The sequence below is a fragment of the Oculina patagonica genome, chromosome 4 (genome assembly GCF_052425735.1).
Source record: "Oculina patagonica isolate OP01 chromosome 4, crgOcupat, whole genome shotgun sequence".
NCBI classification, from domain to species: domain Eukaryota; kingdom Metazoa; phylum Cnidaria; class Anthozoa; order Scleractinia; family Oculinidae; genus Oculina; species Oculina patagonica.
The window spans coordinates 39,566,037-39,592,177 of record NC_135761.1 but is presented as its reverse complement, the minus strand read 5'-3'; the positions used below and the strand labels follow the sequence as shown (position 1 = coordinate 39,592,177).

The 26,141-nt window shown below is 37.0% G+C and overlaps 1 long non-coding RNA gene and 1 pseudogene across 1 annotated transcript; both read left to right on the top strand.

The window, feature by feature from the left end:
- The first annotated feature begins 11,895 nt into the window (after positions 1-11,895).
- LOC144651594 (uncharacterized) lies at positions 11,896-17,035 on the top strand. Its single transcript, XR_013570348.1, has 2 exons — positions 11,896-12,080; positions 16,988-17,035. It is a non-coding gene; the product is annotated as an uncharacterized LOC144651594 (long non-coding RNA).
- A 6,385-nt stretch (positions 17,036-23,420) lies between these two features.
- LOC144647877 (uncharacterized) lies at positions 23,421-24,446 on the top strand (annotated as a pseudogene).
- The last annotated feature ends 1,695 nt before the right edge of the window (positions 24,447-26,141 follow it).

The following is a 26,141-nucleotide window of genomic DNA, read 5'->3' as shown; positions in this document are numbered from 1 at the left end:
GGAACGTTCTATTAGTTTAAGTGTGTAGCAAAGTTAAATGTTTCACATATAGTTCTGTAGTAAAGTATCTTTTGACATCGGATGTTGGTTTTCATTGAAGCCCACCAAGTTTAATTTATTAATTGCTCAAGAGAAGTGCGTACCACTCCCAATAGGAGCTTCAGTTCTTTTATGGTTTTATAAACTCTAATTTCAAGCATGCATGTTGTTGTGCACTTGATCAGTCACACCAAGTATGCTTGGATTTTGCTATTTAAACAAAAATGAGATGTCAAGCAAGATTCTACTGCGAGTCTGGGCACAAATCCCAGGGCAAAAAATCCTTGAGAAAGAAATGCCAGCGGAGGTGCTATCTAAAAAGCCCCACGCAGGTCCAGAAAAAGCAACATCATTCTTTCCCTGTCACCAAGATGGATGTATAAAGGTCTTTCGAAGGCTGTCTTTTCTAAAAAAACTTCTATTATTAGAACAATGCACACCGTCTCTAGAAGAGCGGATTTTGTTAGACCTTGCCAAACTGCTTAGTCTGCGTATTTGTCACCATTGCAGTTTCATAGCAAATGGGACTGCAACAGACCAGGTCATTTTCGAAGGCCGAGCTCTAAAATGCACCAAAAGCCCTATTCTAACAAATGGCAGGAGCCTTGTTTTTTATTGGTCAAACCAATCGCAAAAAGTAAGCTGGAAATTTAGTTGCAAGTGATATGAAATGTTCCTGAGACTGTTGGAGTTCGCTTTTTTAGAGTCTCTTAGTTCATGACACCAAATCAATTATTGTGCTACTTCTCACGTCTTGCTGCTAAAATCCGCTAACATTCCCCCGATCATGCCGATATCCAGGCCAGTGAAGAGGACAATTTTACTTGAAGGTGTGCTTTCCTTCTGTGATGAAATTCATGTGAAGTGATGTTTTGAGTTTACAGATCAGTTTGTATGCATGTACATTGGCTCAGTTTATAGCAGGATACACCATGTAAGAAAAACATATTAAAATTGATTCATTTTTTATTTTGGATTGGTGTTCATTAAGACTAACAGAGTTCCTTTTTCCTGTGCTTCTACGGCAGGCTTGCTGCTTCAGCTGTATTAAAGCTGTTCTGTTAATAGAAAGAATACCGCTTGTTAACACCTTTTGTTTTACTTTTTTAGCATTCAAGGGAATCAAATATCACTGCAACAGAGAAACGCAGAATGGAGGCCCAAGAAAAGAAAGACTAGAGAATAGAATTAGAGAATACTCAGCACCACTGTAGGACTTGATTTGGGTTTATATCATTATGTTAAGAGAGTTTTCAAGCACTGTTCTTCCGGCCGAAATATCCGGAACAGCTCATCAATACCACTGTCCGTTGTTTTGTTAGTTCAAAGACCAAAGATCTTGTAGATTTTGTACGGAAACAACTCAACGACCTAGTTTTTGTTAGCAACAAAATCGAACAAAAGCTTAAAGTACAAGAGAAAAAACCACCTATTGTAAAACATCAGTTTGTTGTATACAGATTTCAATGCGACTTGTATGATGCAAGTTATGTAGGATATACACTGAGGCGTTTACATCAGCGCGTGGACGAGCACAAGAACAATACATCATCTATCTGCAAGCATTATAGAGACAAACACTGTATTGTCCCAAAAGACCTTGACAAACAGTTTAATTTTTTTTTAATTTTTTATGAATATCCAGTGAGCAGCACAAGACTAGGACAGCTTGAGTTGATTTATTGATCCTACGCGTTTCCTGTGATACTACAAACGTGAAGTGGGCCTTCATACAAAATGGATTTTTGGGGAAGATAACGGTGAACTTAGAGGAACTGAAATGAATGCATTGGAGTACCTAGACAAATTGAGATGTGAGATGTTGTACAGTTAGGAGTGTTCGCCAACTTGTAGGGAGAAAGGTAATGTAATGATAAACCTTAATTTCAAATAAATGTACTTTTACAAAATGTAGCTTAAATGTTAGTAGGAAAGTTAAGAGATATTATATGAGCAATTGCAATGGACAAACTATACTAAAAATAGTTCAAATATCAAGTCTTAAAAAGATAAATAAATGGCATGCTTCTTTCAATTATTCAAGTTAAAATAATTATATTCAAGTTAACTTTTATCATGGATGGAGGGCTGTTACACAGAGCCACATTCTTCCTCCAAAGGATATGACCAAATGATCAAGCGAGAACTTTGTAGACTTATGTGCATACACGCTTGAATAAACCTTATTTCAGCTCTTTTTATTAAATTCTATACTGTAGGTTGTGAAGTTCTTTTTGTTGCTGATGGTAATTGGAAACTTAGATATGCCCATTGCATGTGGAATGTCCCAGTTACAGTTGACGGTTTAGCAAGGGAGGTGAATTATCCAAGCATTTGTCCCTTGTCTCCTGAAAAGGGGAAGGCTTTCTGCAAAAAACACTGTGAGGATGCATGTAAGGGGAACATACCTACAGGTCTTCGTGAATTTCTTCGACACTGCGGCATTACAGGAACAGGTAATTAACATTGGCATGGTTTACATAATAATTTAATGTGCACAGCTCAGGCTATTAGTTTGTCATATTGCAGATTAATTTATTTTTATATTACAGATTTATTTTTAAAAATTTTCCAATGACCTGATTATCAAACACTAAGCTGTAAAAAGATATGTAGACCTCATTGCATTATGCATTGCACTTTTCAAATATCTCAACATCTAAAAGTGACAAAACTTAGGACTAGACCATTTTTTGCAGGTGTTGTTCAGACTCAAGCAGAAGCTAAAAAGAAAATTAAACAGGTCTTGAGCTCAGTCAACAGAGAAACTGAGGCTGATTGTCCTTATGAGCCTAACTCTACAACTTTCCAGGGTAAACAAAACACATTTTTTCTGTCGTTTTATGTTTTTTTGGTTTTCACTTTCTTTATTTTCGGTTTGATTTCCTTTAGGGACTGGTCAGTTTACAAGGGAAAACGGAAATAACAAAGTTGGTCAAAAGGGGTGTTCCTTGTTGTAAGTGGCGGAGGACACATTGACTACTGGCAGCCAATGTATAGGTAAATAGCGGATGGTTCAGTTTTTACAGTGTTACAGCATTAATTAAGATTACAATGCAATAATGCCCTCCCTTCTGTTATTGTGAGACATAAAAATTTTCAACAAATATTGAAAATTACCTCCTTGACAATAAAAGTTGATAAAACAATTGGCATAATTTTGACGTACAGTCAAACCCCTATTAAGCGGCCACCCCCTATTAAACGGCCAAATAGTGAAGTCCCGAAACTGTTGTCAGTATAATGCCGAAAATAAAACCCCGTATACAGCGACCACCTCTATTAAGCGGGCGTGGCCACCTTCCCACCGTGCCGGTGAACATTCTTCTATTGTTTAAGCCCCTATTAAGCGGCAAGCAAGAATCTAATATACGATGTTTGGCTTTGTTTTCAACAAGCTTGGATAAACCAGAGTCTAGGAAAGAAAATGCAGAATGTGACAGCTGACAAAATCAGACCTGTTGTCGTGGTCACGAGATATTTTATTTCTAATGAAACCAGCTTAAGCGGTCAACCTTAGGTCAATCTTACTGTATGTGCTGATGTGCATGTTCATTTTTTTTTCTCATCTTAGATCTGAGTCATCAACACAGGCTTTTTGAGTCTTGATACTATGGCTCTACAGAAAAGATTCAAATTCAACAAATGTATAGCTTGTACTATGTGAAGCTATTTGTCACTTAAAACATAAAACATGCCCGTTTGTCGGCGTGTGGGGTCCTTTTGAGTCATCCCTGGGTCCTTTTGAGACATCCCCAGACAATAATTGACCATATGACAACATTCGGAAGTGGAATTTCGGGCTTCGCTTCCGGTAAGTTTAAAGCCGCGTTCTATTTACTCAGCGGTTTAGAACAAAAAAAGTGGGAAAAATAGAGCGGGAATTATAAAACATTTCAGAACATTTGTCTTCGGGAGGGAGGTTTTGTAATTGTTTGCTTTGTCAGGAATGGATTTGCCGCAATCGCCAGTCAGGAAATTGAAGAAATTTGAAGCTATAGATGAGACGTTTGGCTACGTGGAGGATGTCGCGACAGCATATGAAGTTTTACATGAATTCGAAACAATTACAATTTTGTTCGTTCTATTCCAAAGATTTTGGTCAGCATCAAGGTAAGGGGTAAAGCTATGAGGAAGCGCTTCGCAGAGATAAGAGATTTGTATTGAAGTAAACTTGCTGCCCTATGTGCCACACAGGCATGATGGGCAGTAAGTAAGTAAGTAAACATGTTAGAAATAATACAATATGTAATTCCTTTTAAAATGGGATTGTCACACAACATACGTGACTGAAATCCTAATAGTTAGTTTTCAATTTTTTTCTATAATTTGAACAGGTGCCGAAAAGACGTCCAAAAACCATAAAGTCTTCTTTGAAGATCCTGTTGATGGACGTAACAGAATACTATTCGACCATTGTCCTTTTATTATTACTGGGAGAAAGGTATATAACTACCAGCACAGCGTGGACCGTCATGCCAAGGAAAAGAAAAGAAATCAGAATAAAGTAAGAGGAGACCGCTCTTCAGTTATTGTTGATAGCCTTGAAAGAAACACATGCAAAAAATTTAAAAAAAAATTTACTTTTTGCAGACTGAAGGAGACCACTGTGTCGGCACCAAAAAGAAATGTTTTAAACAGACCACTAAGAAGCTCAATTGTCCAGCAACGGTAGTAATCCGGGAGACGGTGCGATTCCCTAATTGCAAGGTACCTCACATAACGTCATCAAATCAGCGTCGCAATTGTAGTTTGTTTCTGTTAAAAAAACAATGTCAAGCAATTTTTAAAGAATAATACCTAAAATGAAACATAACTACTATGCTGCCTTATTCAGTGGAGAGGTGGTAGGGGTAAGGGAGGGATTGGGGGTAGGGGGGACTCATGGGTGTAGTGTGATCACTCAGTAAATTGAAGAGTTTGCTAGTGGAATGCATTTTTTAGACAATTGGCGTAAATATTATACAGTCATCAGTCTTAATAGGTTGACCAATGGAAACTCCGCTGAAGGGCACGTCCCTTGTCAATCATTTCTTTTTAAGTAAACAAAATGTTAGAGAACATTTCGAATTTTGAATTTGTTCAAGTTGTCAACACAGGGAATCACTGGGTTTGCCTGAGCACTGTTGGATGTGCCTCTGGTCATGTCAATGTCTTTGACAGTCTTGGCAATCATGCCAAGCCAGATGCAATTCAGCATGCATGTCGAATGTTGGTCAGTCCAGAGAGTTCAGTTAAAATGGTCAACCAGAAAGTGCAGCAACAGACCAATAGCAACGACTGTGGCTTGTTCGCATTTGCTATGGATATTTGTCATGGTTTGAATCCAGTTGGAAGCAGTTACGAGCCTCATTCACTCACTCACTCAAGTCACTCACTCAAGTTTATTTATGCAAATAATTTATTGCATAATATTTTACTTCATGTTTTTTACTAGGAAAAAAAAAATGAAGAAACAGGCTCATGAAGCTCATGAAGCTTAATTATCATTAAAACAATGGTATACCTGGCTCAAAATTGGACCTACAGATTCGGTAGAGTTTTTTTCTCTTCTCTACGAGCTCTACTGCTTAATACATATAAAAATTGATTTTTATGTTGAAATGTTTGGCTCTTTTATATTAGAGTAGAGTAGAGTAGAGTACAGCACTGTAGAGTAGAGTTCAGTACAGTAGAGAACGTTGGATAAGTGTAGTTTGGTATAGTACAGTCGATAAAAGAATCTGTTTACATTACTTAGGCTGACTGCGTTCAAGAGCTTTCCAACTTGTTACAGTAGGCTGAGTACGTTCAAGAGCTTTCTAGCTTTTAAAGAGCATTTCCTTTCCCAGTAGTAGCTTAACAACTTTAAACTTTTCGAACCCCAAAGCAGTACAATATGGTTATGTTAGTTAGGCTGAGTACGTTCAAGAGCTTTCTAGCTTTTAAAGAGCAATTCTTTTCCCACCTAGTAGTAACTTAACCACTTTAAAAGATTCTTTAGCTTAACTGTGGATTACCTTCAAGAGCTTTCTAGCTTTTAAAGAGCATTTCCTTTCCCACCTAGTAGTAACTTAACCAACTTTAAGCTTAACTGGGGTTTGTACTAATCACCACAACTCGATCTACCCTACCCCACCAGCACAACTGCCAATCCAGAAGCGCAACTGCACGTTCACCAACACAACTCCATGTACTCCACCACCTCAACTCTACTCTACCAACGTTGGCAAATCCACTACACCAGAACAACTCTACACCAACATAAATACACTCCACCCATCCAACAGCACAAAAAAAACTCGGACGTTTCCGATGCATGTGCTTCTTGGGAATTCACCACTGGGTGGTAGCCTTTTGGAGGCCCCCCCTGTGGGTCTCTCTTGAAGTGGCAATCGATGTAAGTGTTTTGTGTCCCCTTTTTTTTATTTTGAAATGAAATTGAGGAAAGTAGTATATCAAATATAGATTTTTGTAGTGTTACAATTAATTAAATGTGCCGTATATATTCGATAAAGGGACGGACCATTAGAAAAGTTATTGGGGGGATGGGTGATTTTCGGCTTGTAACCCTCTGCTCGACTTTTTTTTCAGACAAATGTTTTTTTAGAGGAATAATTTTTTTTAGACCTGATACCATTATTTCTACGTTACTGTATACCAAGCTTTTAAGTTGTATGATGTATTGTTTATAGATAACTATTTGTAATTAGTTTTTTTAAGACAGTAGGTAGTTTTAGTAGTTTCAGTTATTGTATATTTTATTTCTCGGATCTGTGACATTTGTACTTCCTATTTTTAGATTTTTATACTTTATTGCTATGGAAGACCTCCTGAAGACGGGCGCTTCCTCTTTAAAGATAGTTTTATTATTATTTTTATTATTATTACTATTATTATTAAGACCCGATAGAAATGGTACGAAACATGATGTGATAAGAAAGGTAAAGTTGAGAAAGTGATTAAGTTGGAGAAAACTCTGATGCCTTGTTAGTGTTCAATGCTAGTGTCAGACGACTACACAATCATTATGTGACCTATCCAGATGGGCCTTTTGGAGGGCCCCCCTGTGGGTCTCTCTTGAAGTGGCAATCGATGTAAGTGTTTTGTGTCACTTTTTTTTATTTTGAAATGAAATTGAGGAAAGCAGTATATCAAATATAGATTTTTGTAGTGTTACAATTAATTAAATGAGCCGTATATATTCGATAAAGGGACAGACCATTAGAAAAGTTATTGGGGGGATGGGTGATTTTCGGCTTGTAACCCTCTGCTCGACTTTTTTTTTCAGGCAAATGTTTTTTTTTAGAGGAATTTTTTTTTTTTAGACCTGATACCATTATTTCTACGTTACTGTATACCAAGCTTTTAAGTTGTATGATGTATTGTTTATAGATAACTATTTGTAATTAGTTTTTTTAAGACAGTAGGTAGTTTTAGTAGTTTCAGTTATTGTATATTTTATTTCTCGGATCTGTGACATTTGTACTTTCTATTTTTAGATTTTTATACTTTATTGCTATGGAAGACCTCCTGAAGACGGGCGCTTCCTCTTTAAAGATAGTTTTATTATTATTATTGTTATTATTATTATTATTATTATTATTATTATTATTACTATTATTATTAAGACCCGATAGAAATGGTACGAAACATGATGTGATAAGAAAGGTAAAGTTGAGAAAGTGATTAAGTTGGGGAAAACTCTGATGCCTTGTTAGTGTTCAATGCTAGTGTCAGAAGACTACACAATCATTATGTGACCTATCCAGATGGGGAATTTCAAAACATTGTTTTTGTTAAGGGGTTTCATGGGCAACACTTAGCATTTTTAGTCGGTGTTTCCCAGTCGTAAGCGAGTAGAGTTTTGATGTCTTGGATTAGTTTTATCATAGTTAGTAGAGGGGGACTGGTTCGAAAAACCGGCAAACTTCAAAGGACAAGGTTATTTTTCAATTTTTTTGAGGTCATGTGAGCACGACTGTGCAGTCAATTTCAAGATGGCGTTGATAGTGTAGAATTGCTTTGAAAAACATAACGCATAATAGTCATTGCAGATTTAAAATTTCTCTTGAAAGGTAAAATATTTTTTATTTTTTTATTTTATTTTCATTTTTGTGACTACTGCGCTTGCACTAGTAGTCACTATTGCTGTCATGTCCATGCCGAAAGTAAGTAAGTAACAATAGAATATACTTCGGAGCCAATCAGCACAAAGAAATACAGATATGTGAGTCTCTTCAGTAACACTTCATAACAACTATGGCCTACCGATGGTCTATGATGAAAAACGAACATATTGGTAGTGATCGATTGCGAGGACTGTGTTTTATATCTTACAACATTTGGAAACATTCACTTCTCACAGCTTTCATATTTTATTTCTCACCTGACAGATGAAAGGTTCTATGAGTATTTTTAGCCTTTTAGCTCGACCAGTTATGAGTGTGCGACGAATATGTGTTTAATTTTAAACTGATTAAATTGTCAGCAGAGGCTTTTGAGTGGCTCGTTTGTCATTTTAGTGGAAGGGGAGATGATGTTATAGCTCTAATCACATCACCGGCATTCAAAACGGCTATTAAGAGAGGCAGAACATGTGTCCATATTGTAGGCGACCTGGAGGATTTAAACGAAATTCTTTCCATACTTGCAAAGGAAACATAAAAAATGCGAAATGCTTCGGTTTCAGACTAAAAGATGAAAAATGTAGACTTTCTCAGTCTTTTTAATTTTTTTTTCTCTGGTTGGTTGGGACTTTTAAAAGGACTTTTCATACCTGTTTGGCGCAAAATTCACCGGTCGAAAATTCTACTGGTTACACATTGTGGCAATTGACCAAAATTAGGTTACAGTAAGTTACGAGATGGTCTGAAACGTGTCGTGGAGGAAGCTTATTTCACTGGAAAAGACGTGGTTTTTTGCTCTCCAACTGGATTGGGCAAAATCATTGGGAGCAATTGCAGAATACCCTGCATCTCTACCTACAAGGTGCAGCTGGCTACTCCGCTACGCATCTACGCAGTCAAAATTTATTCATAGCACTTGAAGTTTACTAAGAAAGCGGTTGAAATTTATTCATAGCTCTTACGCGTCTACGCAGTCGAAGTTTATTCAAAGCTCTCGAAATTCACTCACAATTCCCGAACGTTTGTCTATGCCATCAAGTAAATAAACAAACTGTATTCACAATATTCTATTCGTGTTTCAAGATTGTGACAAACTATAAAGACAAAACCGAGGAACTGATATAGTAAACAACGACAAACTACAAAGTTAATAACACAGTGAATCAATAATTGCCAGAATCTTACGTTGTCCTGTTTCGTATAAACTACTTGAGGGTCTTTCGACCTTCAAACAAACGGCTTTTAGTTACTTTTAGTGTGCTTCCCTTTAATACAAACAAATAAGAGCTAACTGCAAGGAAAACACAGTGGAACTATTAAACCGCAGAATACCGGTATACCCGACAAAAATTTAGTCATCGATTAAGAAACATGTGTCTTCTCCTCACCAACAAAAAGCTTCCTTCGCTTGTCTGAGTTGTCAATGTGGTTGACACACTGTAGACAAACTGAGTTCTCGAATTTGGGCGGAGGAGATAGCTTACAAAATGACTTGGTGGGAGTAGGACCCACCGCTTCCATTCGCCGATTGAAAGCAGTTTGTTTTTAGGTGCTCGCGGCATTCAAGTTATTTAACGCCACTCTCGACAAAGCATGTGTCAATTTAATGTGATTCAAATCTATTCAGGCGAAACAAGTCGACCTCGCTTGGCGACCTTGTTCGCTCGCACGGTCGCTTCGTGTGTTCGCTATCGATCGCTTCTGGCTCTTATCAATTTATATGAGGTTGACTTGGCCACCTCGTTCGCTCGCTATCGATCGCTTCTAGCTCTTATTAAATTATACGAGATCGACTAGGAGCAAGTCTATGTAAAATGGAACCGATACGAAAACGTTTTAAGTTTTCTAAGAAGTCTTTGTTTTTATTGTGCTTGAAAACTTTCGTCAAAAGATATAAGGCTTGAATTTAAAAGTAAAATAAAGTGATTGTTATGCTGAAAGCAGATTTTTACATGGTTGAGGTTTGACAAGTACCGTAAAAACCTGCAGATAAGCCGCACCTTTTTTCCAAAAATTTTCGCTCGAAAGCGGGGGTGCGGCTTATCTGCAGGAACATTCGGAAAAGGTGCCGTAAATTTTTGTTAACTGATGCTAATTTATGGAACATTATGTAAATTAAAAAACCTAAAACTACAAGAGAGTACCGGTCATTGCTTTTGCAAGTTTGACAGCTCCTATACTGTTTGCAGTGTCGACAATGGCCTATAACTTTAACAGTAATATTGATACTTTTACGAGCGAGAAAATACCACAAGTATTCACGAGTAAGATGGCCAATTGTTTCTCTCTCATTTTGCACTTTGATGAAAAATACGTCGAACTGATTACGAAACTCTCATTATGCAACAAGTTTTTCTTCAATAGATGGCTCCCAAATCTCTTTATTTGTCAATATGATAGCCACGAAACTCGAACGCCTCCATCGGCCATCTTGTTTTGCTTTACGTTCTCGCCCTAGTCCCATATTTCGCGTCCGATCAAATGCCTGGTTACTAAGCTACGAACGTTCTGCAAAAGAAAGTTCTTGTTGTTGTCACACAAAAATCTATGGAAAACTGCGTTGAATGAAGAAATACCTGTCAACAAATGCCAGAAAAAGATCACCCATAAAATGTCAAAGTTGGTTTTCATTATATTAAAGAGCTCAAATTGTGGGTAAGACTGAAGTATTTTCTGTTTCAATGTTCATTGAGTTTACGCTCGATGAAGAAGACTTCCTAAAGACTCAACTTTGGATTTTTGACTTGACTTTGGATTTTCTTTGATTTACTTTCAAAAAACTTTTTTTCCAACATTTAAGTTGTTAAACTCAGGGTGCGGCTTATCTGCGGGTGCGGCTTATACACGGGTGTTTACGGTACATTTAATAATGATCTCCCTTATTTACTATTGTTTGAATCCGCAGGCAGCAGATTCAGCTGACAATGAGCTTCAGTTTAGTATCCCTCTGTATAAAAGCTGTGTATCTGTCAATGGCATGTGACTTGCCATCATTACCAATGAGTGGTAATTAGGTCAACACACAAAAATAGTTTTATTTGTTATTAATACTGTAAGCTTTCATAGGACATGTTGGGAATTTGTCTGTTTTGTTGAAGGCCGAGTCATTGACAAATTACATGTATTAGATGCCATATCATAACAAATATGTTTACGTGGAGCAAATTACAATATTTTGGGGTTAGAGAGAACTTTTCCTTTTTTTTCCGTTAGAACTTTTCCTTTTCCAGATTTTCCAGACTCGGACCGTGATCCAGAAAAAACTGATACCCCATTGGCAACCAATTGGGTAAGATAACGAAATTTTTTTCATTCAGATAATTATTTTAATTAACCTGGCCTCATCTACTATTTCGTGCGAGGATGTAAGAGAATGGACGAGGAAGGAGGGGTTGAGGAATATGCTGCCTTTTTCGATGGTAAGACAAGATTAGATTGTATTTCCCAGGAAAAAAAACTGTTGGTGAAGACCTGAAGTAAAAACTAAGGCTAAAATTACTTTTGGAATGTCAACTAAAATCGAAATGACTTTGTACTGATTTCATCCCCAAGTAGACTATAATAACGGAAAATGCACTTATGGTACAAAATAACAAAACAGGTTGTAAAGTTTTTTTTTAAGACTACATTTGGTTGTGAAGTCTTGTAATGCTCATTTTTTTGTACTGACCTTTTTTCTCTGGTATCAACAAAAGATCAAGTAATTGATGGTGAATCACTAAAGTGCTTAAATGAAGAAACTCTTAAGACCCTCGTGCCCCTTGCCGGTCCGCATTTGAAAATAATGGACAAGATTAAGAAGTTGAATGCCCAGGAAAGCATGGAAAATTGTTCATTTCAATCGATGTCATCTGGAATACCAACTTTTGTGGTTCAAGAGGAAGAACCTCTGGCTGCCAATAAAGGTGAAACATCAGGCACAAGTGACAAAAGGTTAGGCATTATCAAATTGGACTTGACTAAAATAAATATTTTTTAATTTAGTTAATGTTCTTTAAGGTGCGGGGTGTAATCATTCTTAAGAAATGAAAGTCATAATTTAATATTATTGCCCACATGGAAGTCAGAGCCACTCAGAGGCTGGGAGCTTAGATAAAGAATGTTGCAGGGAGGCTTTTCTTGCACTTTTCGATTACTGATTTTCTCTCACTTGCTCAAGACATATTTCCGATACTTCAGTATTAAAATGCCTTGTTCATTTATTCCAATTTTTCCTTTTGTGACCTGTCTACTAAATATTTGGCCATTAATCGTTATTTTTAAGCAGCATTATAAATTAATTAATTATTTAATTATTTAAACCACTCATTGCTTGGAACATGATGAATTTGCAGATAGTAACAAGTAAGGTAAGGTAAGGTAAAGTCTTTATTTAATGAGGGTAGCACTAAAATAGCATAAAAACACTAACAAACCAGTGGCCCTCAATAATTATTTACATTAAAATATAAAAATACTCAGAACAATACAAATATTAAAACTATGGATAAACTATGAAATATTACGAATAAAAATACAAGAAATACGAGATAAAATATTAAAAAGGTAAAAAGAGTAAAAGTGTAACTAAATTACAGAATAAAATGATTTAAAAACTGCTGTTCTTTAAAAATTATCTTCCAAAGAGAGTTCCTAAAAGCTTTAATTGTTGACAATTTTCGCATAGAAAGGGGTAGGCTGTTCCATTCTTTACAAGCAGTCACGGTAAAAGTTCTGCCACCTTCAGTTAATCGTTTTATAAGTGGTCAGCAACAACAAAACCAATAACAACTACCAGTACCACAACAACAAATTTTGCCTTTTTTAATTCGAAAAGATCCATTGAGGCAAGACGACGTTAGAGACTAGCTAGAAATAAGAAAAAACAGGCACAGTTTAAGAAAGATGACCATAAAGAGTTAATGCAAGAAAAATGCAAAAGTCTGGCAAAAAATTGGTTTTGGCTGAAATAAATTAAGAGAAATTTTACCAAATGTAGCGTCACACAGAGCAAGAAGAAGAAAAATTATTTCAGGTCCAGATGACTACGGACAGGAAATCTATGAGAGTAAGGTGTCTTGACCCAAGAACACAACGCAGTACCCAGGCCAGGGCTTTGATCTTTGATCTGAGGTCCAGCACACTAATCACCACTGACTCCCTCCCCTGAATGTCAACTTAAAAATATATTGATAACATGAAAATAAAAGGTACAACTAATTATCAAGTTCAAAAACTTTTTTATCAGATTCAATTTAAGGAATTGTGCCAGTTCGCAAGTAATATGTACTTATTGACTGAGTGGGAGGGCCGGACGGGAAAATATTTGGCTCGAGGTCAGGACGCACGGACCTCGCTGCGCTCGGTCCGTACGTCCTGACCAAGAGCCAAATATTTTCCCGTCCGGCCCGACCTAACTCAGTCAATAAGCATTTTATCATATGACCTGACTGAATTTTTCTTTTCTTTCTATTCGTGGATACAGACGCGGCAGCCCGTTTCGCGCGCATTTTGAAAAGCCAATGGTAGCTCGTAATTTGTTTGGGAAGCCAGTAAAGTGCATTTGAACTGCCGATGTGCGTACAAAGTTTTTAAACTTCTGTTAAAATTGTCAACCAAATCTCCAAGTTTTAGCTCCATTCCAAGAAGATTTAAATCCGACTAAATGCCTCGTACATGATTGCAGTAAGTAGAAATTTCAAAGGAAACGTTTATGAAGGACTACAACAAAGAATTTGCACGACGTTTCGGCTAGTCTTGCTCGTCTCTCGGCGAAGACTAAATTTATCCTGATTGAACAACTTAGCGACGTTTCTTCGGCTTCAAGTTGTTTTGTTTACCACAGATCATAGGATTCATGAACGTCTGCTGTTGCTGCTTAGTCCTTGAATTCGTTAGTTCCTCGACGATGTTGAGCTCTGCATTACAGTTGATGACCAAATTGTGCTTAAAATGCTTTGTGAAAACAAGCGGAAAACTGTGTCATTATCAGGTTAGTCGTAAACATGTACTCGCATTTTGTTTGTTGTGATTAAAAATTACGCAGCAGAAAGAGAAATTTGAGTTTACTTCGCTTTTGCATTTTGTCTTCAATGTTTATCATGACTTCAAACCAGGATACGTCTTTGTCCGATTATGTTGGTTTTTTTGACGGCTTTTATTTCGATTTTATTGTTGTTGTCAGGAGTATTTCTTCATCAATTGGCAAGTTTAAACACGTTTTGTTTTCATTTTTGCACCTGCAAACTACATCGCTTTCTAGATAGTAAAGTTTTGATAAACATGTTGGACATCCTTTGCCTTTTAGAAAAATCTTAACTATGGTTTATCTGAATTCAAAGCTGTGGAATCATTTGGTTCCAATTCCGGCATCTCACAGCAGTAGCGGGGCCGTACGCCTTTCTAGTGGGGCCGTACGGCTTTTTCCGGACCTGCTAGAGCGAGGCGTACGGCCCTCATACGGGACCTTTTTTCATATGGTTTTCCAAGGAAATTGCGCGCGGGTCCATACGGGTCATATGATAATATTACTTTGCAATGAATATATTGTGTATGTAACACAACCTCAGTTTGTCTAAAAATAATTAGAATTAATTTTAAGTGGTCACACTTTTAGGCTCCTTGTAGTATATACCACAGTCACTCATTAATAAGCTTGTGTGTACAGCAATATTAAACGTGTATGACCTTTCAGCTCGTTTCCAACTTTTTTACAGTGTAATAATTATTGCTGTTTATTAATATAAGGCCCACTTAAACCATGCTACCCCAGTTACATAAGCCCAGCTAGCATGCCAAAACCACTTGTAAAGTTTATTTATAACCAGAATTTTATGACATAATTATGTATTAGTATAATCTGCTTTTTTAATTAATTGAAAGTGACTTTAAAAAGCTGGTCATGCAGTCCAACTTTCTGAAAAGTGACGATAAAGTCAAGCTGACAGGACCAAACATGGAGAAATTTCTCTGAAATCCAGGTAAGTTTAAAAGAATTTTTCTCTAACAGTTTTGCGTATTTGATTTCTTTAGGTTGGTCAAAAATTTTACTGGCCGGAAAACCAGTTGATTAAACATGTGGCCAAATCAAACCAAAGTAAGCCCAAGGATCTGGGGAAAAAGACAAAGCGAAGTAAAACCAATTGCAAAGCCCAAGGATCCCCCGAAACTGAACAACCAAAGTAAGACCAAGGGTTCTGCAAAAAAGGCAAAACAAAGTAAGCCCATTGATCCGGAGGCAGTTATACATACCAAAACAACCAGCAAGCTTAAGGAAAACCAAGACCAATTGACGCCATCAGGGCTGGAAAAAATTGGGCACGATAAACAAAACAAAGCTAGACCGGCTAGACAATTAAAAAAAAACAGTGAAGAATTGAACAGTTGCAAATATAAGGGGTATTTCTATGAGGCTGTTTATAGCCCTGAGCCATCACCAAAAAAGAGGCACCAACAGGCAAAGTCAGTTTAGATTTTTATTACATGTAATAACTGCAAAATATATTATATTTTTATCAGAAATAATATTATTTGTTTTATAGAAATTTATATTGATAATTAAATTTAATTTATTAATTGAACATTTTAATTATTAAAATATTAGTATTTACAGGATCATATTTTGATCTTGAACTAAATTAAAAGTATAATAATAAGAATTTGATATATATTATTAATTACTGCATATATGGTCAGTATATTTATTACTTAACTACTTTCTATATTTATGGCAGCTTTTGGAAATGTTCTCCAAATTATGTTAAAAAAGAAGCGTGGAACGAAATGCCCTTTCTTAAGCAAGTCTATTAGGCTCGGCCTAGCAGAGGGAACAGATGACGACTTTGTTGCGTCGGAAACTATTTTTCAAGAATATTCAGCTGTAGTGGCCAGATGGACTGACGGCGACAGTTTTAGAGGGCAAACAAAATACCTCATGAAGAACACTGCATTTCTAAAGGTAAGTTCAAAATTTACGGATGTTAACAAAATAGTTTTTATTACGCTAATATTAAAGTCAGCCACCAATCGAGGTGAGTATTAGCTAAGTCTCAACAGCTGATATACATGTGGTTATAAAGTAACAGGCTCTTAAGAAACACTAACATTTTTTTCTTACATTTTTTTAAAATTCATTGCTTACCAACAAACAAAATACTTACAACGCTTACAAAACCAAAAAACTACTTACAATGCTAAGAAGAAGAAAAAATTACGTTACAAAAGTTGCACTTAGTACTTAGTACAAAGTACTTAAGTACTTTGTCTTACATACTGTAGGTCCACAATGTACTAACTGACCAATGCCGCGTGGGAAATTGTGCTTGCCTCAAAGGGACATCGTAGGACGAGAGATCGTATGTGAATATGAGTGGGAAATTATAGATTCAGGTGAAGTAAAGAGAAGAGAGGAACTCTACGAAGGAGAGGGCAGGCCCTGCACACTAATGGTCATAGAGAGTGTGGGACATCAAACTGCGTCAGTATCATACATATCGTGAAGTGAGTGATATGACATACGGTAAACTGCCTCTTTGTATAAGCCCTGGGCTTATAAATCTTCATGAGGGGTTTCAGGTAAGCTCACAACTTTGGTAACTGACGGAAGTTATATCGGGAACTAGTGCGTTATAAGAAAAGTTGTTTCAAAGAACAAGATACAGTAATGTGTTTTAAATGAGACTGGTTAGGAATGAAGTGCAGAAAGGCACTCTTTTCAATCTTTTCTTTTTCAATCTTTGCACTATTTGTAAACTGTTTTTTGCATGAGTTAAGTTTAGATGTTAATCAATGTTATACGGTATTGCTTAACTAAACAAATCATAATTAACACGGTGTCGTTTCCGTTTTTTTTTTTCTTGTAGAATGGCAGTGATTTAAAAGAAGTGGCAAAAGGCACAAGGGAAGGAATGCCTCCCTTTATTATCTTTTGACAGACAATTGCACTCCACATACAATATCTTTATCAGTGGGGAGCAGAATCTCTTTTTGAAGATAAATGGGGGACATACCAGTGCCCTGATCACTTTGCTGTTAATATATTTTGTATGCAATATCCAATACCCAAAGGAATGCAAGAACGTACAGTATATAGTTCTTCAGAGGTACGTGCTAAACATATATGATAGTGTAAGTTTCCTACAATCAAAGCCTCTTCGAGCCACGACTGAATTTTTTTCACCAAGTTTTACGTTTGGTTTTCATATCCTGAATATATATGAGCGGCAGATGTTCAAACATTTCTTTGATGCATTTAAAAAGCAAAAAAACGAGCAAACATGCGTGACAATTGCTGACAATCGGCAGTTGACCCCACAATGTCTGTTACATTGATATAAGATCTTTTCATTTTATGTGACTGTGATTGTCGGATTAGCTCAGTCGTGTAGGTTTCAGGATGGAGTGTGAGAGGTCGTGAGATCAAAACCCAGAAGTGTCTGTTCCTTTTTCCCTTTTTTGTTTTTACCCCGCAACACTAAAATGGTTTGTTTATTCTATCGCTCCTGTATACATTGGAGAATAAAAGCATTTACATGTAAACCGTAAAGTAATAATGCTGTAAAAAATAAATATATCAGAACATATAGACTGATTCAGGTAAGTATACGAAAGAGATCTATGGGTGCATCGCTTTTGCGGCTCTTAATGTGGAAGATAAACTTGTTTATCGTATTTGAAAATTCCGGCCTTATCTTTGCAATAGGAAATTATGTTATGCGAGGAATCTTCTATGTAGAGTATGAATGCACGAGTGTCAGTTTCATGCATGCGTTACAAGCAGCTGTAACGCATGCAAATATCGCATGTTGCATTGCTTTTGCGGCTCTAAATGTCCACACATAAATACCTTCCACACATAATTTTCAGCCGCATTTTGTTTCTTTTCTTTTTTCTTCCTTGTTAAACCTAAATTAAGCCACTTCCACTGCAGTAAACAAGATATTTGGCCAGTAAATCACCACTTTCACTAGCTAGCTATAGCTTGCCGCAAGTACACATCGATATTCAGTCGCTGTGACAATTTGTGAGCCTACGGTGGTCGCGGCAGATAATCAGCGGCTCAATGGACCCCACGTCTATTGCGTTTATATAAATATTTTGACACAAACGTCTTAAAGATCTCACATTAGCACAACGCGGTTGATGACTCTCTACGAAGTGAGAGGTTATGAGTTTGAAACCAGGTTGCCAGTTGTTTTTTTGTTCTTTTACCCCAAGCTGGAAATAATAGAATATGTTGAACCCGTTTTAATTTTCGAATGGTCATAGATGTGTGACGCTAGCTTAAAACAGTGATACATTGGAGAATAAAAGCATTTACATGTATAAACCCGTAAAGTAATAACGCTGTACGAAAGAGATCGATCAGTGCATCGTTTTTTGTGGCTCTTAATGTGGTAGATAAACTTGTTTATCGTAGTTGAAAATTCAGGCGTTATCTTTACATAGGAAATTATGTTATGCGAGGAATCTTCTCTGTATAGAAGACGCGCGAGTGTCAGTTTCATTTATCGAGCCTTTGCCTGTGTTACAAGCAGCTGTAACGCATGGAAATATCGCATGTTGCATCGCTTTTGCGGCACTTAATAACGCTGTACGAAAGAGATCGATCAGTGCATTGCTTTTTGCGGCTCTTACATGGACGGCGGAGCATTTTTCCAACTGGGGGGGCTGACTAGTGACTTGAAGTGGGGGGACTTAAGAGACTCTTCTCTTATTAACTCTTTATTTTTTCTGTAAAAGTGGGGGGGGGGCTAAAGCCCCCCCAGACCCCTCGGCTCCGCCGTCCCTGTCTTAATGTGGTAGATAAACTTGTTTATCGTAGTTGAAAATTCAGGAGTTATATTTGCAATAGGAAATTATGTTATGCGAGGAATGTTTACAGCTGATGGACCAACCAACCAACCGACCAACCATGTGAGTGAAGTCGGGCTACCCACAATACTCCTTCATTGAAAATTCAAATAACAATATGGGTTTAGACATGGCAAGGTTTTGTTACTGAAACCTGTATGTATGTTGTTTAAATAGTCCGTCCTAAGTGTGCTTCTTTGTAACGTAAGTGAACAGTGTTTTTGTCACTGATTAAATACTGAGAAGGAAACTAATGAAACCTCATTAGTCATTAGTGTACGTACTCTTAAGTTACCTACTTTCCCTGTTAAGTTCAATACAAAGAGTATTAATAACACAGCACCTGTATGGTGTTGTTATAACACAACTAAAAGTGTTGATTTACACAAATTTAGTGTAAAATTCTCATTGGTGTAAATTGACTTAATTTCAGTGTGCACACAGCTGCAAGGGCTTTTACACCATATCAGTGTCACTGTTATGCTTTTTTGTGTAAAAGAAACACAAAGCAGTGTTAAGCGCCATTCTGGTGTGTTTCGACACCTCAATCAGGTTATAAAATGCTACTTTTGTGTGAACTTACTCTTTTTTGGAGTAAAATTACCCTGATTATGTGTTGTAATAACACTCAATAACAAGGCAGGCTGATTTATTATATTTGCCTAAAGTACAGACAGAAGCCACCAAAAAGTCTTTTTATTATTCTGGTTGCAAAATCTATATTAAATTGTTTTCAAAATAAGATGTAATTTTAAATCATTTGATTTTAGACACATGAAGCATAATCTTAGTATCCTTATATGCTTTAATATTTTTAACTTCTATTTTAGTTACACTGTTAGGCTTTTAGCGACTTTTTAATTTTAACTTTTTTTACTAGGGCCTCTACTGATTACAGTGTTTATTGTTATAGCTGATGGAGTCACCCTATTGAAATAAAGCCTTACTACTACTGCACAGGTGTTTTAAACGCAATCATAATCATTATTATTTGTAATTTACACCATGTTGGTGTAAATGTACACTGTTGCAGTGTTAATAAAACACTTAATTAATGTTCACACAGCTGCAAGAATTTACACTTTTTTGTGTTGCCATAACACTCTCAACTGTTCTTCTCACTCTTACACATCTTGAAGAGCTTCCATGTACTCTTTTTTCAGAATACTTACAGCGTTCGTCCAGCCACATCCTTGAAAGTAGAATTTCTTTCCTACAGATCAACAAGAAAAGTGTCAATGAATCTGAAACGGTAAAAATGTACGTAAAAAGGTGATATATCCGAGGTACTGTATTGGTGTGCCTTCTAAAGACATCAGAGTCGTATTATATATTCTTAAATGAAACAGGTGCCTGCAAACCTTGTGCGCAAGTCGATCGTTGGATTTGCTATCAAAATATGTTTTAGCAATAAAAATTGTATTTTTTAACATTTGTATGGAATGGTAATAGGAGTATATACGTTGCTACCAGTCATTCGGAAAAGTCTTGCAATGGATACCTCAAAATTATCAAGGTCTTGAAAGAGTTCAAAAATCGCATAAGGAAAAAGCAGAATGAAAAGACCGAGAACCCAAAAAGGAAACGAGGCCAGAAATTTTGTCAAGATGTAAAAATTAAGCAGGAGAAAACCACTAAAGAGGTTCAAAAATCGCAAGAATCCGAAAGCCACACAATAACACAGCAGAACTGTACCAAAAACACGCACTGCATAAAAGTTTATTGTTAAGAATAATGTTATAACACTCACACTGTAGAAGAATCTGATATAAAATTTGCCGTAAATTGTAAGTTTTCATGTGTTATTTTTCCACAATTGTTTGGTGATTTAAGTGTTTTGTTCATAGTAAGCGTAGCAGTTTTGTTCAATTGTTGTACCGTGAAGAGAAGAGCATGAGAGAACAATAACGTGAAACGAACAAGGTTATATAATCATTCATTCAGAAAAGCCGTGTATAATCGATTACTTTGTTTGATTAAGGGTTGATTTTTTACTTACTTTTAGCTTTTATTTTATAAAGTTTAATAAAGTGTTGTTACTTCTGTCAATTGACCAAAGTTGTAAGATGTCATGTAACTACCTATAATAAAAATATAAATTTATAAGCCTTAAGTGGGGAAAATACATCATTGTCAAAACTTTGCGTTACATGCAGCCTAGAAAATTCAAGGAAAACGATACTTAGAAAGGGGGTGGGTGGCCAATGTTCCAATCAACTATCCAATGTGCTTTTTACTGTTGTGATGGCATTATCAACAGTGGTGAGTTCATACGGGGTTATCGTATTTTCTGTTTAATGATTCATTCATAAGTCATTGAATCATTGTGCTCAATGATTCATTAAAATGGTGTTCACCATTAGCTGCCGAAATTGCAAAAATAACTTTAAAAAACAGGATATTTGGCCAAAAACACCAAGAGACAAAGAAAGGCAATGACAATGGTTGGAGGAGTCCTGAAAAAGCTGCCGGGAATCAAAGTGGAACTGGTTCAAGGAAAACCAGACTGGAAAACCTGGGATTTCCCTAAGCTTATCAATGCCCTTCGCGAGTGGAAGGAGATTCACCCACTTGAAATCGTGAAATCGCATGCCAAGTTTTCTCATAGATGATAAAAGTTAGCGCAGTTATGACCAAGCAATTAGCCATGAAGAAAAATCAAAAAAGTACATCAATCTTTGAATAGATGGAGCCACAGATGCTAGCAAAAAGGAAACAAAACTGTGCACTGCATTACGTCAAAGATGGTCAGCCATTAAATCGATTGGTGGGGCACAAGGTTGTGGCCTATGGCCACACACAAGGTATGTTTAAAGAAATTGAACACTTGCTGCATTCTGACATTTCCTGGCAGACATGTTTGCAATAATTTCTAAGTCTGAAGCATGAGGGGATGCAAGTGGCCTCAACTGTAAGAATCTCCTCACGCAGAGATAATCTCTTGCGGTTGGCGATGGTGCGATAATATGTCAAGGAAAGTGCTACTCGTCTGTCATCTCTTTTTCTGAGAAATCTGGCGAATGTCACATGTTTGCTGCTTCGTCCAGCCCATTTTTAGTATTCATATTACATTCATTCATTACGTAAGACCTCGTGGTGAAAGAGAACATTGTGATGGCGCCAAGGAAAAGGTTCGCCCCCTTTACTCACGTCTTCAATTCGGAATTGCTTGCGCCAGACAAGAGCTGGTATGTTCTTAACAAAAGCATGTGTAGGGGAAGCCCACAATAGTATTTTAAGAAAAGTCTGGTTGTGTCAAGTTTTCCAGAAGAGTTTGTTAAAATTGAACAAACGTCGCTTCGACTTGTTGACGAATTCGTTTATGTCGGAAAGGCTTCGTCTGAATTAAAAATTGTAGTATCGACCTTGGTTTGCTGGCAGACTTATTCCGCCAAAAACCCAATGACATAGATGCCAACCTCCTTTTTGACCCAATCTCATGCAACCGCGCCATTCAGACAAAATATCACGCATTTTTTTAAATACTACAACTTGAGGAAAAAGTCTTATTAATTTAAATAAAGTTATATACTTTCAGCTGTACTTTGGTAGAGATGAACGCTAATCGAGTAGGGAAGAGTTTAAAAACAACAAACGGTTGCCCATAATGAAGGAAATTGCTTCTCTGCAACTTACATTTTTAAAACATTTTGGGGGGAATATACCCCCAGACCCCCAAGAAGTTACCCCCTCTGGGTCTCACTAATGCTCCTTCGGGGCAATTCAATTTCTCATTCCATACCAGCCAAAAAACTTGGCATCTATGCAATGAACGTTTATTGCAGGACGAGACATTGGCAGAATTGAAAACTTCTTTAAAGGACTTATCTAAGTTGCCTCACGACCGGCAACCAGCGCCGGGCCGCCCTCCCCGTCCTCATCAGGCAGCACAACGACATTTGGAAATGCTGCCACTGCCTTTGGACAAGGACGCCCCAGACATAAAAGTGCCATGATGACACCGCCCAGCAAAGAACATGTTCGCCTGAGGTGAAGACATCCCCCAATTTAACAGAAATTTGTCAAAATAGTAACCTCAAGACTCCCGCGAAGGCTTTAATGCTAGAAAAGAATAGTCGAGGGTGACAGGACATCCAAGAGGTCTGCAAGAAACACAGGAAATCCCTATCAACTGTCCTGTCTTACTTGTGTGCGTTTGGAAGTCCTGAGGACACGGCGATCCTGAACGAAATAGTCAAACAAGTTTCCACCAGGAAAGGTGTCAAGAGAACTGTACAAGATCTTGTATGAAAAGACACGTATGAAAAATTTGTGGAAAGTTTAAGAGTTTGTGACAGGTTATGAGTTCTTTACATAAACAAAAGCGAGGATTTCTGTTGAGAATGCCTGCTATATAATACATCGTATTGTAGAAGGGAAAAAAAAGAAAAATCCCTCTTTTCGTGGCAAGATGACAGTGTCTTAAAAGTATAGTAGCTGGCTATGGCTTTTAAGAAACCTTACTATGCTAAAGGCAGCTTTACTATGTCCTTTCTCTGGATGGTCATTTCATTGAAGCTCCAACAGGGGGAAGCACAATGAATAAAAAGGCTGATAAGCTAAAAAGGAAACAAGGCCAGAAATTTCGTCAATAGGTAAAACTTCCGCAGGAGGAATCCACTAAAGAGGTTCCAAAATCGAAAGAATCAGAAAGCCACAATAATACAGCAGAAAGGTACCACAAACATGCACTGCATTTTTATTCGAAGTCGAAGAAGGCAGAAGGAAAAAATATTCCTGTCATGGAAGAAAGCACCTTAACAGAGCTACCAACTGTTCACACATGGGTCCTTAGTAGTTTGTACCATGGCAAGGTACGGAGCAGGGTTAGTTGTTGTCAAGAAACAGCAAGCTTACCCATCAAGTAAAAACGAAGAGAGGATAACCGCCAAGCTATGCCATCCAAATGTCCCACATCCCATTGGCAATGTAGAGCAAGAAAGCAGATGCGACATCGACACAAGCTACTACAACGTAAATGGAAATCCCATAAATTTGTCTGAAATTTCAGATCAAGACACGGCAATCAACTGGGCGAACATTCTTTGCAGACTGTGCAACAGGATAAAATGTATCCACTAAACATCAAATAATTTGATATCAAAACAAACAATGTAGTGCTCAACGGGACCAGTTTAGCAGAAGCAGAAGCTGTTTTAATAGACTTTAAGAATGTTACAGAGCAAATCAGCCCCAACATCTCTGATATGCCAGCTGATGCAAAGAAATTCAAGTATCTTGCACCTGAGTTTGCCCAAAAAAATGGCAAGCAAAGCAAAATATTTGCATGTATTCTTTAGGTTCTTAATCAGAACCTTAAAAACCTTAAAATACAAGTTTCCTAGCTTTCCTCAGATGTTTGTAAACGTGTATCGATCCTGCATGCACACAACACCCTCATCAAGACCAGCAGTTAGCGGTTTCTGCAAACAGTTTGTCAGTGGAAAAGAAAGGCAAGCAAGCACTTAATAATTTGAAGGCAGATGGGCCAGGCAGTGCTAACATCACACTTGCTTTTGGTAAAAGTTTGGCGGATCGTTGACAAAGCATTTCCGGTTTAGAGTTACAAGTTTATTGTGAAAATATGAAAAAAAGAAATACATGTTATAACACTGACAGTGCAGAAGAATCTGACATTTCTTATAATTTACTATAATTTGTAAGTTTTCATGTGTTATTTTTCTACAATTTTTTGGTGATTTTAGTATTTCATTCATAACAAGTGTAGCAGTCTTGTTCAATTGTTCTACCGTCAACAGTTAGTGTCAACAGGAGCATGGGACAACGATTACGTGAAAAGAACAAGCAAGGTTATTATCACCATTCATTCAGTAAAGCCGTGTATTATCAATTACTTTGTCTAACTAAGGATTGATTCTCTGCTTACTTTTAGCTTTTATTTTATAAAATTTAAATAAAGTGCTGTTACTTCTGTCCATTGTTCCGTCAATTGTTAGACGTCATGTAATTAATAACTAACTATAATAATAATATGAATTTATAAGATATAATTACTGTTTTCAGTGGTTTATACCGACAAAGACTAAGTCGGCAAACAAGATCCATTCCACATTGCATAATTTCTTTTTACTATGACGAGGGCGTGCCACTATACTTGCAGACCAACAATGGTAGTGAATTTATCACGGAAGTTATAAAGAATCTGTGTGCGTCTCAGGTAAAACTCAGACATGCGAAGTGGAATCCAACCCTGAAGAGGAGAATGTTAACGGTTCACAGGAACCTTTACTTTCCTTCTGGGACCATTTGGAAATTGGGTGCAGCCTTTCACGCATCAGGGAAGAAACAAGACTGCAAGTTCTAGAAGCAACAGAGCACATGATTGCCAACGACACGAGGCAACGATTTAGAGTGTCAGATGAGCATGTGCTGTGATTCTCTGTGAGAGAGATCGTTTTTTTCAAATATCCCAAAAGTAAACCAGCTAAAGTAAAGAAAAACGCTTAAGATCCATTCAAGGTCAGGAATGTAATTGGAGAAGTTAAAGAAAGAAGAGCTCTAAATTTTTATAGAGTGCAGTGGAAGAAGAATGGTAAAGGTCAAGTTTCTACTTTATACGCTGTAATGATGCAGAAGCTCCAATTCCAGAAAGCGAATGCATCTCACACAGAAGAAAGGCCAACCAGTTCACTAACCCATCAGGATATTGCAGATGAGGTCTCAACTTTTGCACATCTATTTATTCTTTATAAGCTTCTATTAAGAACTTTTTTATCACAGAATAGTCAGAGCCACTGTAAGAGTTAAATGATTCCTTTCTGTATATTTTAATCTAACACAGGGCTAGACGTTACGACCTATGGGCTCGCAAATGGACTGGGTTCGATCCAGTGTTGACTAACTTTTCACACTTGGTCGCCAATCTAGTAACTAAGATTTTCAACTTTTTGTTATTTCCCCAGAACCCTTGTAACTACTTTTGAAGTTATTTTGGATTTTACTAAGGAGTCATTTGAGGGTGCAAGCATTCGTCAATGAAAAATTTACTGGTCAAGATTGGTGTGTGTTAAGGATACTAGCCAAAAGTAATTATTTTTAACTCTGTTATTCATTATCTTGATACAACAATAGTTATACGTATTGACCCTAGCTACGAACCTAGTTACAGTGTTTATACATGTTTATCTGCGTTTCCATTGGTTT